Below are 14859 nucleotides of genomic sequence, written 5' to 3' on the forward strand. Positions count from 1 at the left end.
TCTTCTGGAAATAGATGCGGGTATTTCTTCTTCATCTGATCTTCACACTCCCAGGTGAACTCGGGTCCTCTACGAGCATTCCATCGAACCTTAACAATCGGTATCTTGTTTTGTTTAAGTCTCTTAACCTCACGATCCATTATTTCGACGGGTTCTTCAATGAATTGAAGTTTTTCATTGATTTGGATTTCGTCTAACGGAATAGTGAGATCTTCTTTAGCAAAACATTTCTTCAAATTCGAGACGTGGAAAGTGTTATGTACAGCCGCGAGTTGTTGAGGTAACTCAAGTCGGTAAGCTACTGGTCCGACACGATCAATAATCTTGAATGGTCCAATATACCTTGGATTTAATTTCCCTCGTTTACCAAATCGAACAACGCCTTTCCAAGGTGCAACTTTAAGCATGACCATCTCTCCAATTTCAAATTCTATATCTTTTCTTTTATTGTCAGCGTAGCTCTTTTGTCGACTTTGGGCGGTTTTCAACCGTTGTTGAATTTGGATGATCTTCTCGGTAGTTTCTTGTATAATCTCCGGACCCGTAATCTGTCTATCCCCCACTTCACTCTAACAAATCGGAGACCTGCACTTTCTACCATAAAGTGCTTCAAACGGCACCATCTCAATGCTTGAATGGTAGCTGTTGTTGTAGGAAAATTCTGCTAACGGTAGATGTCGATCCCAACTGTTTCCGAAATCAATAACACATGCTCGTAGCATGTCTTCAAGCATTTGTATCGTCCTTTCGCTCTGCCCATCAGTTTGTGGATGATAGGCAGTACTCATGTCTAGACGAGTTCCTAATGCTTGCTGTAATGTCTGCCAGAATCTTGAAATAAATCTGCCATCCCTATCAGAGATAATAGAGATTGGTATTCCATGTCTGGAGATGACTTCCTTCAAATACAGTCGTGCTAACTTCTCCATATTGTCATCTTCTCTTATTGGCAGGAAGTGTGCTGATTTGGTGAGACGATCAACTATTACCCAAATAGTATCAAAACCACTTGCAGTCCTTGGCAATTTAGTGATGAAATCCATGGTAATGTTTTCCCATTTCCATTTTGGGATTTCGGGTTGTTGAAGTAGACCTGATGGTTTCTGATGCTCAGCTTTGACCTTAGAACACGTCAAACATTCTCCTACGTATTTAGCAACATCGGCTTTCATACCCGGCCACCAAAAATGTTTCTTGAGATCCTTGTACATCTTCCCCGTTCCAGGATGTATTGAGTATCTGGTTTTATGAGCTTCTCTAAGTACCATTTCTCTCATATCTCCAAATTTTGGTACCCAAATCCTTTCAGCCCTATACCGGGTTCCGTCTTCCCCAATATTAAGATGCTTCTCCGATCCTTTGGGTATTTCATCCTTTAAACTTCCCTCTTTTAAAACTCCTTGTTGCGCCTCCTTTATTTGAGTAGTAAGGTTATTATGAATCATTATATTCATAGATTTTACTTGAATGTGTTCTCTGTCCTTCCTGCTCAAGGCATCGGCTACCACATTTGCCTTCCCCGGGTGGTAACGAATCTCAAAGTCGTAATCATTCAATAATTCAATCCACCTACGCTGCCTCATATTCAGTTGTTTCTGATTAAATATGTGTTGAAGACTTTTGTGGTCGGTATATATAATACTTTTGACCCCATATAAGTAGTGCCTCCAAGTCTTTAATGCAAAAACAACCGCGCCTAATTCCAAATCATGCGTCGTATAATTTTGTTCGTGAATCTTCAATTGTCTAGACGCATAAGCAATCACCTTCGTTCGTTGCATTAATATACAACAGAGACCTTGCTTTGATGCATCACAATAAATCACAAAATCATCATTCCCTTCAGGCAATGACAATATAGGTGCCGTAGTTAGCTTTTTCTTCAATAACTGAAACGCTTTCTCTTGTTCATCATTCCATTCAAATTTCTTCCCTTTATGCGTTAATGCAGTCAAGGGTTTTGCTATTCTGGAAAAGTCTTGGATGAACCTTCTGTAGTAACCAGCTAGTCCTAAAAACTGGCGTATGTGTTTTGGAGTTTTCAGGGTTTCCCACTTTTCAACAGTTTCTATCTTTGCCGGATCCACCTTAATACCTTCTTTGTTCACTATGTGACCGAGGAATTGAACTTCTTCCAACCAAAATGCACACTTTGAAAACTTAGCGTACAATTCTTCCTTCCTCAATACTTCTAACACCTTTCTCAAATGTTCACCGTGTTCTTGGTCATTCTTTGAGTAAATAAGTATGTCATCAATGAAAACAATGACAAACTTGTCAAGGTATGGTCCACACACTCGGTTCATAAGGTCCATGAACACAGCTGGTGTATTAGTTAAACCAAACGGCGTGACCATAAACTCGTAATGACCGTAACGTGTTCTGAAAGCAGTCTTTGGAATATCATCTTCTTTCACCCGCATTTGATGATACCCGGAACGTAAGTCAATCTTTGAATAAACAGACGAGCCTTGTAGTTGATCAAATAAGTCGTCGATTCTCGGTAGTGGGTAGTGGTTCTTGATGGTAAGTTTGTTCAACTCTCGGTAGTCGATACACAACCTGAATGTACCATCTTTCTTCTTGACAAACAAAACAGGAGCTCCCCACGGTGATGTGCTTGGTCGAATGAAACCACGCTCTAAAAGTTCTTGTAATTTGCTTTGCAGTTCTTTCATCTCGTTGGGTGCGAGTCTGTAAGGAGCACGAGCTATTGGTGCAGCTCCTGGTACAAGATCTATTTGAAATTCAACGGATCGATGTGGGGGTAATCCCACTAATTCTTTCGGAAATACATCGGGAAATTCTTTTGCAATGGGAACATCATTGATGCTCTTTTCTTCAGTTTGTACATTCTCGACGTGTGCTAGAACAGCATATCAACCTTTTCTTATTAGTTTTTGTGCCTTCAAATTACTAATAAGATGTAGCTTCGTGTTGCCCTTTTCTCCGTACACCATTAAGGGTTTTCCTTTTTCTCGTATAATGCGAATTGCATTTTTGTAACAAACGATCTCTGCTTTCACTTCTTTCAACCAGTCCATACCGATTATCACATCAAAACTCCCTAACTCTACTGGTATCAAATCAATCTTAAATGTTTCGCTAACCAGTTTAATTTCTCGATTCCGACATATATTATCTGCTGAAATTAATTTACCATTTGCTAATTCGAGTAAAAATTTACTATTCAAAGGCGTCAATGGACAACTTAATTTAGCACAAAAATCTCTACTCATATAGCTTCTATCCACACCCGAATCAAATAAAACGTAAGCAGATTTATTGTCAATAAGAAACGTACCCGTAACAAGCTCCGGGTCTTCCTGTGCCTCTGCCGCATTAATATTGAAAACTCTTCCGCGGCCTTGTCCATTCGTGTTCTCCTGGTTCGGGCAATTTCTAATAATGTGGCCCGGTTTTCCACATTTATAACAAACTACATTGGCATAACTTGCTCCGATACTACTTGCTCCGATACTACTTGCTCCGCCATTACTCATTCCGACACCATTTGTTCCTTTCGTTCTATTAACCCCTGGTCCGTAGACCTCACACTTCACTGCGCTATGACCATTTCTTTTACACTTGTTGCAAAATTTGGTGCAGAACCCCGAGTGATACTTTTCACACCTTTGGCATAGCTGCTTCTGATTGTTGTTGTTTTTGCGGTTATTATTGTTGTTGGGATGATTTTTGTAGTTGCTGTTGTTATTGTTGTTGTTGTTGTTGTTGGGCCGTTTGTTGTAGTTGCGATTGATGTTGCGATTATTGGGATAATTGTTGCGATTATTGTTGTAATTGCTGTTGTTGTTGTATTGGTGATTCTTATCACCGTTTTCCTCCCACTTTCTTTTGACTTGCTTCACATTGGTCTCTTCAACAGTCTGTTCTTTAATTCTTTCTTCAATCTGGTTCACTAGTTTGTGAGCCATTCTACATGCCTGTTGTATGGAGGCGGGCTCGTGTGAACTTATATCTTCTTGGATTCTTTCCGGTAATCCTTTCACAAACGCGTCGATCTTCTCTTCCTCATCTTCGAATGCTCCCGGACACAATAGGCACAATTCTGTGAATTGTCTTTCGTACTTGGTAATATCAAATCCTTGGGTTCGTAACCCTCTAAGTTCTGTCTTGAGCTTATTGACCTCGGTTCTGGGACGGTACTTCTCGTTCATCAAGTGCTTGAATGCTGACCACGGTAGTGCGTACGCATCGTCTTGTCCCACTTGCTCTAGATAGGTATTCCACCATGTTAACGCAGAACCTGTGAAGGTATGCGTAGCGTACTTCACTTTGTCCTCTTCAGTACACTTACTTATGGCAAACACCGATTCGACCTTCTCGGTCCACCGTTTCAATCCGATCGGTCCTTCGGTTCCATCAAATTCCAAAGGTTTGCAGGCAGTGAATTATTTGTAGGTACATCCTACACGATTTCCTGTACTGCTAGATCCAAGGTTATTGTTGGTATGTAGCGCAGCCTGTACTGCGGCTATATTTGAAGCTAGAAAAGTACGGAATTCCTCTTCATTCACATTCACGGTGTGTCGAGTAGTCGGTGCCATTTCCTTCAAAATAGTCAAATGGAACAAGTTAATCATACAGAATATTAAGAGTAGTTAATAGTATTTCGTAGCATAATATGAACTCATTTATAAAAGCTTTTTCTTCATATTAGCATTTTATAAGTTTAAATTCGGGTAGTACCTACCCGTTAAGTTCATACTTAGTAGCTAATATACAATTCAACTACTACAATTCTATATGAAAAACTGATTATAATAATATTTCGCGTTGAAACTTTTACACAATATTTTACAAACTTACAATACCGCTTATTTTACATATAGCATGAAATATAGCACACAATAAATTTGATACAAGATGGTTGTGAAGATAATTCTAGCTAGTACACAAGTCGTTCAGCAAAGGCAATAAAGACACGTAATTCATACGTCCAGAAACAAGTCATGCATTCTGGTTTTACTAGGATTACTTCCCATCCTTGGTCTTGTGGAACATAACCGTTATGGCCGTTGATAAGACAGCGTGTTTGATAATGCTAAAAACGAACATATATTTCATAGCATTATTCCTCAAGAAAGACAAGCTTTTAGTTGCAATTATTCTATTTAAAAGTGATATTCGTTTAAATAATAAAAGGTGAAGACAAAAGACAGATTCGACGAATTGAAGACGCAAACGACCAAAAAGCTCAAAAGTACAAAATACAATCAAAGAAGTTCCAATTATTGATAAGAAACGTCTCGAAATTACAAGAGTATAAGATTCAAAACGCAAAGTACAAGATATTAAATTGTACGCAAGGACGTTCAAAAATCCGGAACCGGGACCAGAGTCAACTCTTAACGCTCGACGCAACGGGCTAAAAATTACAAGTCAATTATGCACATGAATATAATATAATATATAAATAATTCTTAAAAATTATATATATATTATATTAATATTTAAAAACGTCGGCAGACTAAGATCCAATTTGGAGTGAGCTGTATTTTCAAACTCCACGACTCGCGGAGTTTGAAGGCAAAAAATGCCGCGAGTCGCGGAGTATCCCTGAACTCAATTCCCTATAAAGCCAACCGAATTCTGATCATTTTTCACACTCATATATCCATCCTCTCTATATCTATACGTAAATATTTATATTTATATTTTAATTTTAATTTTAATTTTAATCCTAATAATAAAGGTATGTTAGCAAATGTTGTAAGGGTGTAAGTTGAAATTATGTCCGTGTAACGCTACGCTATTTTTAATCATTGTAAGTTATGTTCAACCTTTTTATATTAATGTCTCGTAGCTAAGTTATTATTATGCTTATTTAATCCGAAGTAATCATGATGTTGGGCTAATTACTAAAATTGGGTAATTAGGGCTTTGTACCATAATTGGAGTTTGGACAAAAGAACGACACTTGTGGAAATTAGACTATGGGCTATTAATGGGCTTTATATTTGTTTAACTAAATGATAGTTTGTTAATGTTAATATAAAGATTTACAATTGGGCGTCCCTATAAATTACCATATACACTCGATCGGACACGATGGGCGGGGTATTTATATGTACGAATAATCGTTCATTTAACCGGACACGGGAATGGATTAATAGCCACTAGAATAATTAAAACAGGGATGAAATTATGTACAAGGACACTTGGTATAATTGATAACAAAATATTAAAACCTTGGGTTACACTCAGTCGACATCCTGGTGTAATTATTAAACAAAGTATTAAAATCTTGTTACAGTTTAAGTCCCCAATTAGTTGGAATATTTAACTTCGGGTATAAGGATAATTTGACGAGGATACTCGCACTTTATATTTATGACTGATGGACTGTTATGGACAAAAACCAGACGGACATATTAAATAATCCAGGACAAAGGACAATTAACCCATGGGCATAAAACTAAAATCAACACGTCAAACATCATGATTACGGAAGTTTAAATAAGCATAATTCTTTTATTTCATATTTAATTTCCTTTATTTTATATTTAATTGCACTTCTAATTATCGCATTTTTATTGTTATTGTATTTAATTGCACTTTTAATTATCGTACTTTTTAATTATCGCAGGTTTATTTTATCGCACTTTTATTATTCGCAATTTCATTATCGTTATTTACTTTACGCTTTAATTTAAGTCTTGTATTTATTTTTAATATTTTACATTTGGTTTTAACTGCGACTAAAGTTTTAAAATCGACAAACCGGTCATTAAACGGTAAAAACCCCCTTTATAATAATAATATTACTTATATATATATTTGTATTTTTATAAAAGTAAACTAATATAGCGTTAAGCTTTGTTTAAAGATTTTCCATGTGGAACGAATCAGACTTACTAAAAACTACACTACTGTACGATTAGGTACACTGCCTATAAGTGTTGTAGCAAGGTTTAAGTATATCCATTCTCTAAATAAATAAATATCTTGTGTAAAATTGTATCGTATTTAATAGTATTTTCTGCTAAAATATAATAGCTATTTTATATACACCTCGCATAACCATCAAGTATTTTTGGCGCCGCTGCCGGGGACTCGCTTAAAAGCCGGAAGCGCAACGCTAATATAAAAAAAAAAAGATTTTTAGTTTACTTTTATTAAAATTCGTTTTTATAAAAATACGTTTTAAATATTCAAAAATATAAAAAGAAAAAAAAAATATAAGTATTTTTAAGATTTTGTTAAATATTTAAGTTTTATAAAGTTTCTTTATTTTTATATAAGTTTTATTTAATTATTTTGTTTTTATTTAAAATAAAAAAAAAACCGAAAAAAAAACATATATATATAAAATTTTAAGATTTTTATAAAATTATAAAGTATTTCTATTTTTAATTTAGTTTTTTTTTTTTAAAGTTTTTATTTAATTTATATATTTTATTTAACTATTAAAACAGAAAATATAAAACAGAAAAATAAAAAAAAATATATATAATAAAACTGACCAGTCGAAACTTGACCTGTTTTTGAACTGGAATTGAACCCTCCGCGACCCGCGGAGGTTTTGAACTGGGTCACCGCGACTCGCGGAGCCGCCACCGACAGAAACCCTAAACATCATTAATTATGGGTATTTATTAATTATTATTATTATAAACCCTAATTACCTATTATTATTATAATTAGTTTTATTTTAAAGTTTCTTTTTATTTAATTTGTTTTATTTAGTTAAATTAGTTTAATTAAATTGTAAAATTAGTAGTTTTAATAAATAAATAATATAAAAATAATATTTTTATAAAAATTGTATTTTTACAACTTTTAGTTTATTTTTATATTTTATCCCTTTTTAATCGTTTTAGCGTAATATTTGTATTTTTAGCTCATATTTAGTTTTAAACTTAGTTTTTGTCATAGTTATTTTTACTTCTAGATTTTTAGGCTTTGCCGTAGAATTCCTTAAGTGCTTTTTCTTTAGACTAAGATTTAGGTGCTTTAGAATTTTGCGACGCCTTTTTAAGTTTTAGTTTCTTTTTAAGTTATTTCCATTTGGGATATAGTTTTTCTTGTAAGCTTTAATATTTTTAGACGACTTTTTCCTATGTATCAATTATCATTCCAATTAGTAATCTCAATTTGCGATTATAATTTTAAGTTAGTTGTAGTAATAAGGTTAGGTTAGTCAATTGTTTTTAAGTTTTATAAGTTTCTTTTATTTTTCCGTCACCTTTTATTTCAACCATTTTTCTTTTTCGACCTTTTTCGACGAACTCTTTTTCTTTCTTATTTCTCGCTATTCTAGTTTTAGGACATAGATTTTTATTCTACTTCTTATCTAAATTTCTTAAAATTACGAAAATTTATTTTAAGTGGTTAAATTGATAGACATCAAAATTTTCTGGTTCGTAGTAATAGTTGGATTTGTACGTGGACAGGGTTATTGGAGCCAAACAGTCCTCAATTATATTCAGACCAAACGAATCCTGCCCCTCTGCTGCATCTTTTGGCTATTCGAAACGTGGGTAAAATCAGAAAAGTCTATTGATTGGATAACTTATTATAATTTTTCTTTCCTTTTAAAAACTAATAGGATATTCAGTGAATGCACCGAGCAAGACGTTCACCACCTTTTGTACGTTCAACACCTGTAACTAGATCAAGACATTTAGCAAATATTACCGCCGTTGATTTTTCTTTAGAATCGTCATCCAGTCGACCAAGTACTCCAGTTCAAATTTCCGATAATCCATTTTTTGAACCCGACCTCACAATTGAGAATCCGGAGAATATTCAGGGACGATTCATAGATCCTGAACCACTAAACTTTCCTCCGGAACCACCAATCATTCAAACAGAGATTGTTGAGGAACGAACCATTAAATCAGAATCCTCTAGTGATTCCGATTCAACAAATTCAATTATGGAGAATCTGGAACCTTTAAGTATGGAAGACCGAATGAGAGCTAAACGCACTGGCCAAGGTTACGCAATTACTCATCCAGACATTAATGCGCCAGATTATGAAATCAAAGGACAAATTCTACACATGGTGACTAATCAATGCCAATTTAGTGGTGCGCCGAAGGAAGATCCAAATGAACATCTACGTACCTTTAATAGGATCTGCACACTATTTAAAATCCGAGAATTGGAGGATGAACAGATATATCTCATGTTATTTCCCTGGACTTTAAAGGGAGAAGCCAAAGATTGGTTGGAATCGTTACCTGAAGGGGCGATTGATACATGGGACGTTTTAGTTGAAAAATTTCTTAAACAATTCTTTCCGGCATCTAAAGCCGTAAGACTTAAAGGAGAAATTGTTACATTCACACAGAAACCAAATGAAACTCTATATGAGGCGTGGACTAGATTTGGAAAGTTGTTAAGAGGATGTCCGCAACATGGTTTAGACACCTGTCAAATAGTACAAATATTCTACCAAGGATGCGACATCACTACAAGGAAAGACATAGATATAGCAGCTGGTGGTTCTATTATGAAGAAAACCGAAACTGATGCTTACAAAATTATTGATAACACTGCTTCCCACTCACATGAGTGGTACCAAGAAAAAGATATCGTTAGATCATCTAATGCAGCTAGAGCCAATTCTAGCCATGACTTAGATTCCATTTCCGCAAAGATAGATGCTGTCGAGAGACGAATGGAAAAGATGACTAAGGATATTCACTCAATACGAATTAGTTGTGAGCAATGTGGAGGACCACATTTGACAAAAGATTGTCTCAGTATTGAATTAACAATGGAACAAAGAGAGAATATTTCATACATAAACCAAAGGCTTGGAAATAATTATCAGAATAATTATCAACCGCCAAGACCTATGTACAATCAAAACCAGAATTATAACCGAAATATTCCATACAACAACCAACAAGGTCCTAGCAATCAACAAGTATCCAATAATACTTACAATCGGCAAAGACCTAATTTTCAAAACAAACCACCACAACAAACCGATGATAAAAAGCCGAATTTAGAAGATATGATGACGAAGCTAGTTGAAACTCAAACGCAGTTTTTCACATCTCAGAAACAAACTAATGAACAAAATGCTCAAGCATTTAGAAATCAACAAGCTTCTATTCAAAATCTGGAACAAGAAGTAAGTAACCTAGCAAGGTTAATAGGTGAAAGAAAATCGGGAAGTCTACCTAGTGATACAAATGCTAACCCCCGAAATGAAACAGCTAAAGCCATTACCACAAGAAGTGGTACAACACTTAAACCACCTGAAATACCTGTAAATTCTGATGAAGCTATTCATACTCCACAAGAACCATAACCTGATCAAGATAAGGAAAAAGAACCGGTAGTTGAAAAGGTTAATGATGATAACACAGTTAAGGCTAAACCTTATGTTAAACCATACCAACCACCACTTCCTTACCCGAGTAAAATGAAGAAAGAGAAACTTGAAGCCGAGCAATCCAAATTCTTGGATATGTTTAAACAGATAAATGTAAATCTTCCTTTCATTGATGTGATTTCAGGAATGCCTAGATATGCTAAATTCTTGAAAGATCTAATCTCAAATAGAAAGAAAATGGAAGAACTCTCGGCTGTTACCATGAATGCTAATTGTTCAGCAGTGCTGTTGAATAAGATACCAGAAAAACTATCTGATCCAGGAAGTTTCACAATTCCATGTTTTCTGGGTAGTCTTAGTTCAATAGAAGCATTGGCAGACTTAGGTGCTAGTATAAATCTAATGCCGTATTCACTATACGCTAAACTAGACCTTGGAGAATTGAAACCAACCAGAATAAGCATACAACTAGCCGATAGATCAATAAAATATCCTAGAGGGATAATGGAGAACATGCTAGTTAAAGTTGGTACTTTAGTATTTCCAGTAGATTTTGTCGTTCTGGACATGGAAGAAGATTCTCAAGTTCCTCTCATATTAGGAAGACCATTCTTAAACACGGCTAAAGCAATGATAGACGTGTTCGGTAAGAAATTGACCCTAAGTATAGAGGATGAGAGTGTTACCTTTTCAGTTGATAAAGCAATGCAACAACCACAATCTGCAGATGATACATGTTATTATATTCAAACTATAGATGCACATGCAGAATTATTAGAAGAATTTCCAGAATTACAAGGAACAGGAGAATGTTCTTTAGGAGAAGGAACATAACAAATTGATGAAGCTGAAATGTTAGCTACACTTATAGCTAATGGATATGAACCAACAACAGAAGAAATTCAAATGCTAAAAGAAGAAGACAGATATCGATATAAATCATCGATAGAAGAACCTCCGAAATTAGAGTTAAAGCCACTTCCAAACCATTTGGAATACGCTTATTTACATGGTGAATCTGAATTACCTGTAATAATATCGTCTTCTCTTACTGAAAATGAGAAATCACAACTCATTTCTGTGTTGAAAGCTCATAAACCAGCCATTGCATGGAAGATTCATGATATTAAAGGAATAAGTCCTTCGTATTGCACACATAAAATCCTTATGGAAGAAGGTCATAAAACGTATGTGCAATGCCAACGAAGACTAAATCCTAATATGCAAGATGTAGTTAAGAAAGAGATTATTAAACTGCTAGATGCAGGTTTAATTTATCCAATCTCTGATAGTCCATGGGTAAGCCCAGTTCAATGCGTGCCTAAGAAGGGTGGCATGACTGTCATTACAAATGAGAAAAATGAGCTTATTCCTACTAGGACTGTAACAGGATGGCGTGTGTGTATTGATTATAGAAAATTAAATGACGCCACTAGAAAAGATCACTTTCCCTTACCTTTCATTGATCAAATGTTGGAAAGATTAGCCGGAAATAGTTACTATTGTTTTCTAGATGGATTTTCCGGATATTTTCAAATTCCAATAGCACCCGAAGATCAAGAGAAAACTACATTCACGTGCCCTTATGGTACTTTTGCTTACAAACGCATGCCATTTGAACTTTGCAACGCCCCTGCAACCTTTCAAAGGTGTATGATGGCGATTTTTCATGACATGATAGAAGAATGCATGGAAGTTTTCATGGATGACTTTTCAGTCTTCGGTGATACATTTGAATCATGTCTAGCTAATCTTGAACGAATGCTTATTAGATGCGAACAATCAAATCTAGTACTTAATTGGGAGAAATGTCATTTTATGGTTAAAGAAGGCATCGTTCTTGGTCATAAAATTTCAAAAGAAGGAATTGAAGTGGATAGAGCTAAAGTAGATGTAATTGCTAAACTTCCACATCCCACCAATGTTAGAGGAGTTAGGAGTTTTCTAGGGCATGTCGGTTTTTACCGACGTTTCATAAAAGATTTTTCTAAAATTGCCACTCCTATGAATAAACTCCTAGAAAAAGATGCTCCATTCATCTTTTCAGAGGAGTTATCAAATCTTTTAATATTCTTAAAGAGAAACTTACTAATGCGCCGATCATGATAACACCAAATTGGAATCTACCATTTGAACTAATGTGCGATGCAAGTGATTTTGCAATGGGATCCGTTTTAGGACAAAGGATTGAAAAACGATTTCAACCTATATATTATGCTAGTAAGACGTTACAAGGAGCACAAACGAACTATACAACTACTGAAAAATAACTCCTTGCTATTGTCTTTGCTTTTGACAAATTTCGATCATATCTCGTTCTAGCAAAAACGGTGGTCTATACCGACCATTCTGCTCTTAGATACCTATTTTCGAAACAAGATGCTAAACCAAGATTAATCCGTTGGATCGTACTCTTACAAGAGTTTGATATTGAAATCCGAGATAAAAGAGGAGCAGAAAATCTCGCCGCTGATCATCTTTCTCGTCTTGAAAATCCCGAATTAGAAGTTCTAAATGAATCGGCCATACAAGACAACTTTCCTGATGAATATCTATTGAAGATAGATTATAAAGAAATTCCATGGTTTGCAGACTATGCAAACTATTTAGTATGTGGATTCCTTGAAAAAGGATTATCGTACCAAAGACGAAAGAAATTCTTTAGTGATATAAAACACTATTTTTGGGAAGATCCACATCTGTTTAAAAGTTGTCCCGATGGAATAATACGCCGATGTGTATTTGGAGATGAAGCTAGTAAAATATTAAACCATTGTCACACAGGACCAACAGGAGGGAATTATGAGCCTCAACTAACAGCAAGAAAAGTTTATGATGCTGGATTCTATTGGCCTACAATTTACAAAGACGCACACCTTCTTTGCAAATCCTGTGATGCTTGTCAAAGGGCCGGAAAAATAAGTCAACGTGATGAAATGCCACAAAATGTCATTCAAGTATGTGAAGTATTTGACATTTGGGGTATTGACTTTATGGGTCCATTTCCAAAATCTCATAATAATCTCTATATTCTCGTAGCCATTGATTATGTATCTAAATGGGCGGAATCACAAGCTCTCCAAACTAACGATGCACGAGTTGTAGTCAACTTTTTAAAACGTCTTTTTGCAAGGTTTGGAACACCGAAAGCTTTAATAAGTGATCGGGGTACTCATTTCTGTAATAATCAACTTGAGAAAGTTCTTAAAAGATATGGAGTAACTCATAAAATCTCCACCGCATATCATCCACAAACAAGTGGACAAGTTGAAAATACCAACCGAGCTTTAAAACGTATTCTAGAGAAAACCATAGGATCAAATCCGAAGGAATGGTCCATTAAATTGGAGGATGCACTCTGGGCTTTTAGAACAGCCTACAAAACTCCAATTGGAACCACACCTTTTAGACTTGTTTATGGAAAAGCATGTCATCTTCCAGTAGAAATTGAACACAAAGCATTTTGGGCTTTGAAGACATGTAATCTTGATTTACATGAAGCCGGACGTCTACGATTAAGTCAACTAAACGAATTAGAAGAATTAAGACATGAAGCATACGATAATTTGTTAATCTATAAAGAAAGAATGAAGAAATGGCATGATAAAAGAATCAGAAGTTCAAAAGAATTTAAAGAAGGAGAGAGAGTTCTTCTTTTCAATTCACGATTCAAGCTATTTCCTGGAAAATTGAAATCAAGATGGTCTGGACCATTCATAGTCAAAAGAGTTTTCCCATACGGAACGATAGAATTAATAAATTCAAATGGGATGGAATTTAAAGTTAATGGTCACAGAGTTAAACACTACATAGATAGTCTGATGGAAGTCGACAACGAAGTTAATCACAATTTCGACACCACAGCTAACTAAGTGTGGGGAGAATCAAGTCTTTAAAGGATAATATGTATTTCTGTTAGAGTTAGATTGTCTATTTTCGTGTAGTTCTCGAAAATGGAACCCGAATGGTCTTTCCCTAGCAGACCCTAAAGAACTAGTCTTCTCCCCCCATTCTGAATTTTTATTTTTTTAGGTTTTTACAAAATGAAGACTGCCTGTGAACTAAACCATGGTCTAATGCTACACGCTTTGATCACTAAACGTAATAATGACACACTACCGAGTGAAATAGTATCAGTAATCAGAGAAAGATTGGACGGAGTTAGAAAAGAATCCAGATGCGAAGATAATAAGTTACAATTTGGTAAAGAAAAATCAAAATCCGCAGCGAAAAAAAGAGCACGACACCTAGAAAGATGTCACAAATGCGGAAAATGGTCACATGGAGGTAAATGTTCAAATAATCAAACCTATTCAAATACCGAATTTATTACTTTATGCAGAGATGGACCGTTCATATGTTTAGAAGAAAAGACACTGAATGCTCGAGGTTACGCCTATGTAGCTATGGAAAACCAATTAAACCGACTATCTTATGAATGGGATAGATCATATAACTAAGAAATCTATTTCACAGGTATGTCTGTACAGTTTTTATTTTATTTTTTTTATTTTTAACCTTTTGATAATAAACGCTAATTTGTT

The 14859-nt window shown here is 35.2% G+C and overlaps 1 non-coding gene across 1 annotated transcript; it reads right to left on the reverse strand.

Annotated features, from left to right (window-relative positions):
• Nucleotides 1–9286: 9286 nt before the first annotated feature.
• Nucleotides 9287–9393, reverse strand: LOC139873982 (small nucleolar RNA R71). Its single transcript, XR_011767690.1, has one exon. It is a non-coding gene; the product is annotated as a small nucleolar RNA R71 (small nucleolar RNA).
• Between the last annotated feature and the right edge of the window lie 5466 nt (nt 9394–14859).

The sequence above is a fragment of the Rutidosis leptorrhynchoides genome, chromosome 10 (assembly GCF_046630445.1).
Source record: "Rutidosis leptorrhynchoides isolate AG116_Rl617_1_P2 chromosome 10, CSIRO_AGI_Rlap_v1, whole genome shotgun sequence".
NCBI lineage: Eukaryota > Viridiplantae > Streptophyta > Magnoliopsida > Asterales > Asteraceae > Rutidosis > Rutidosis leptorrhynchoides.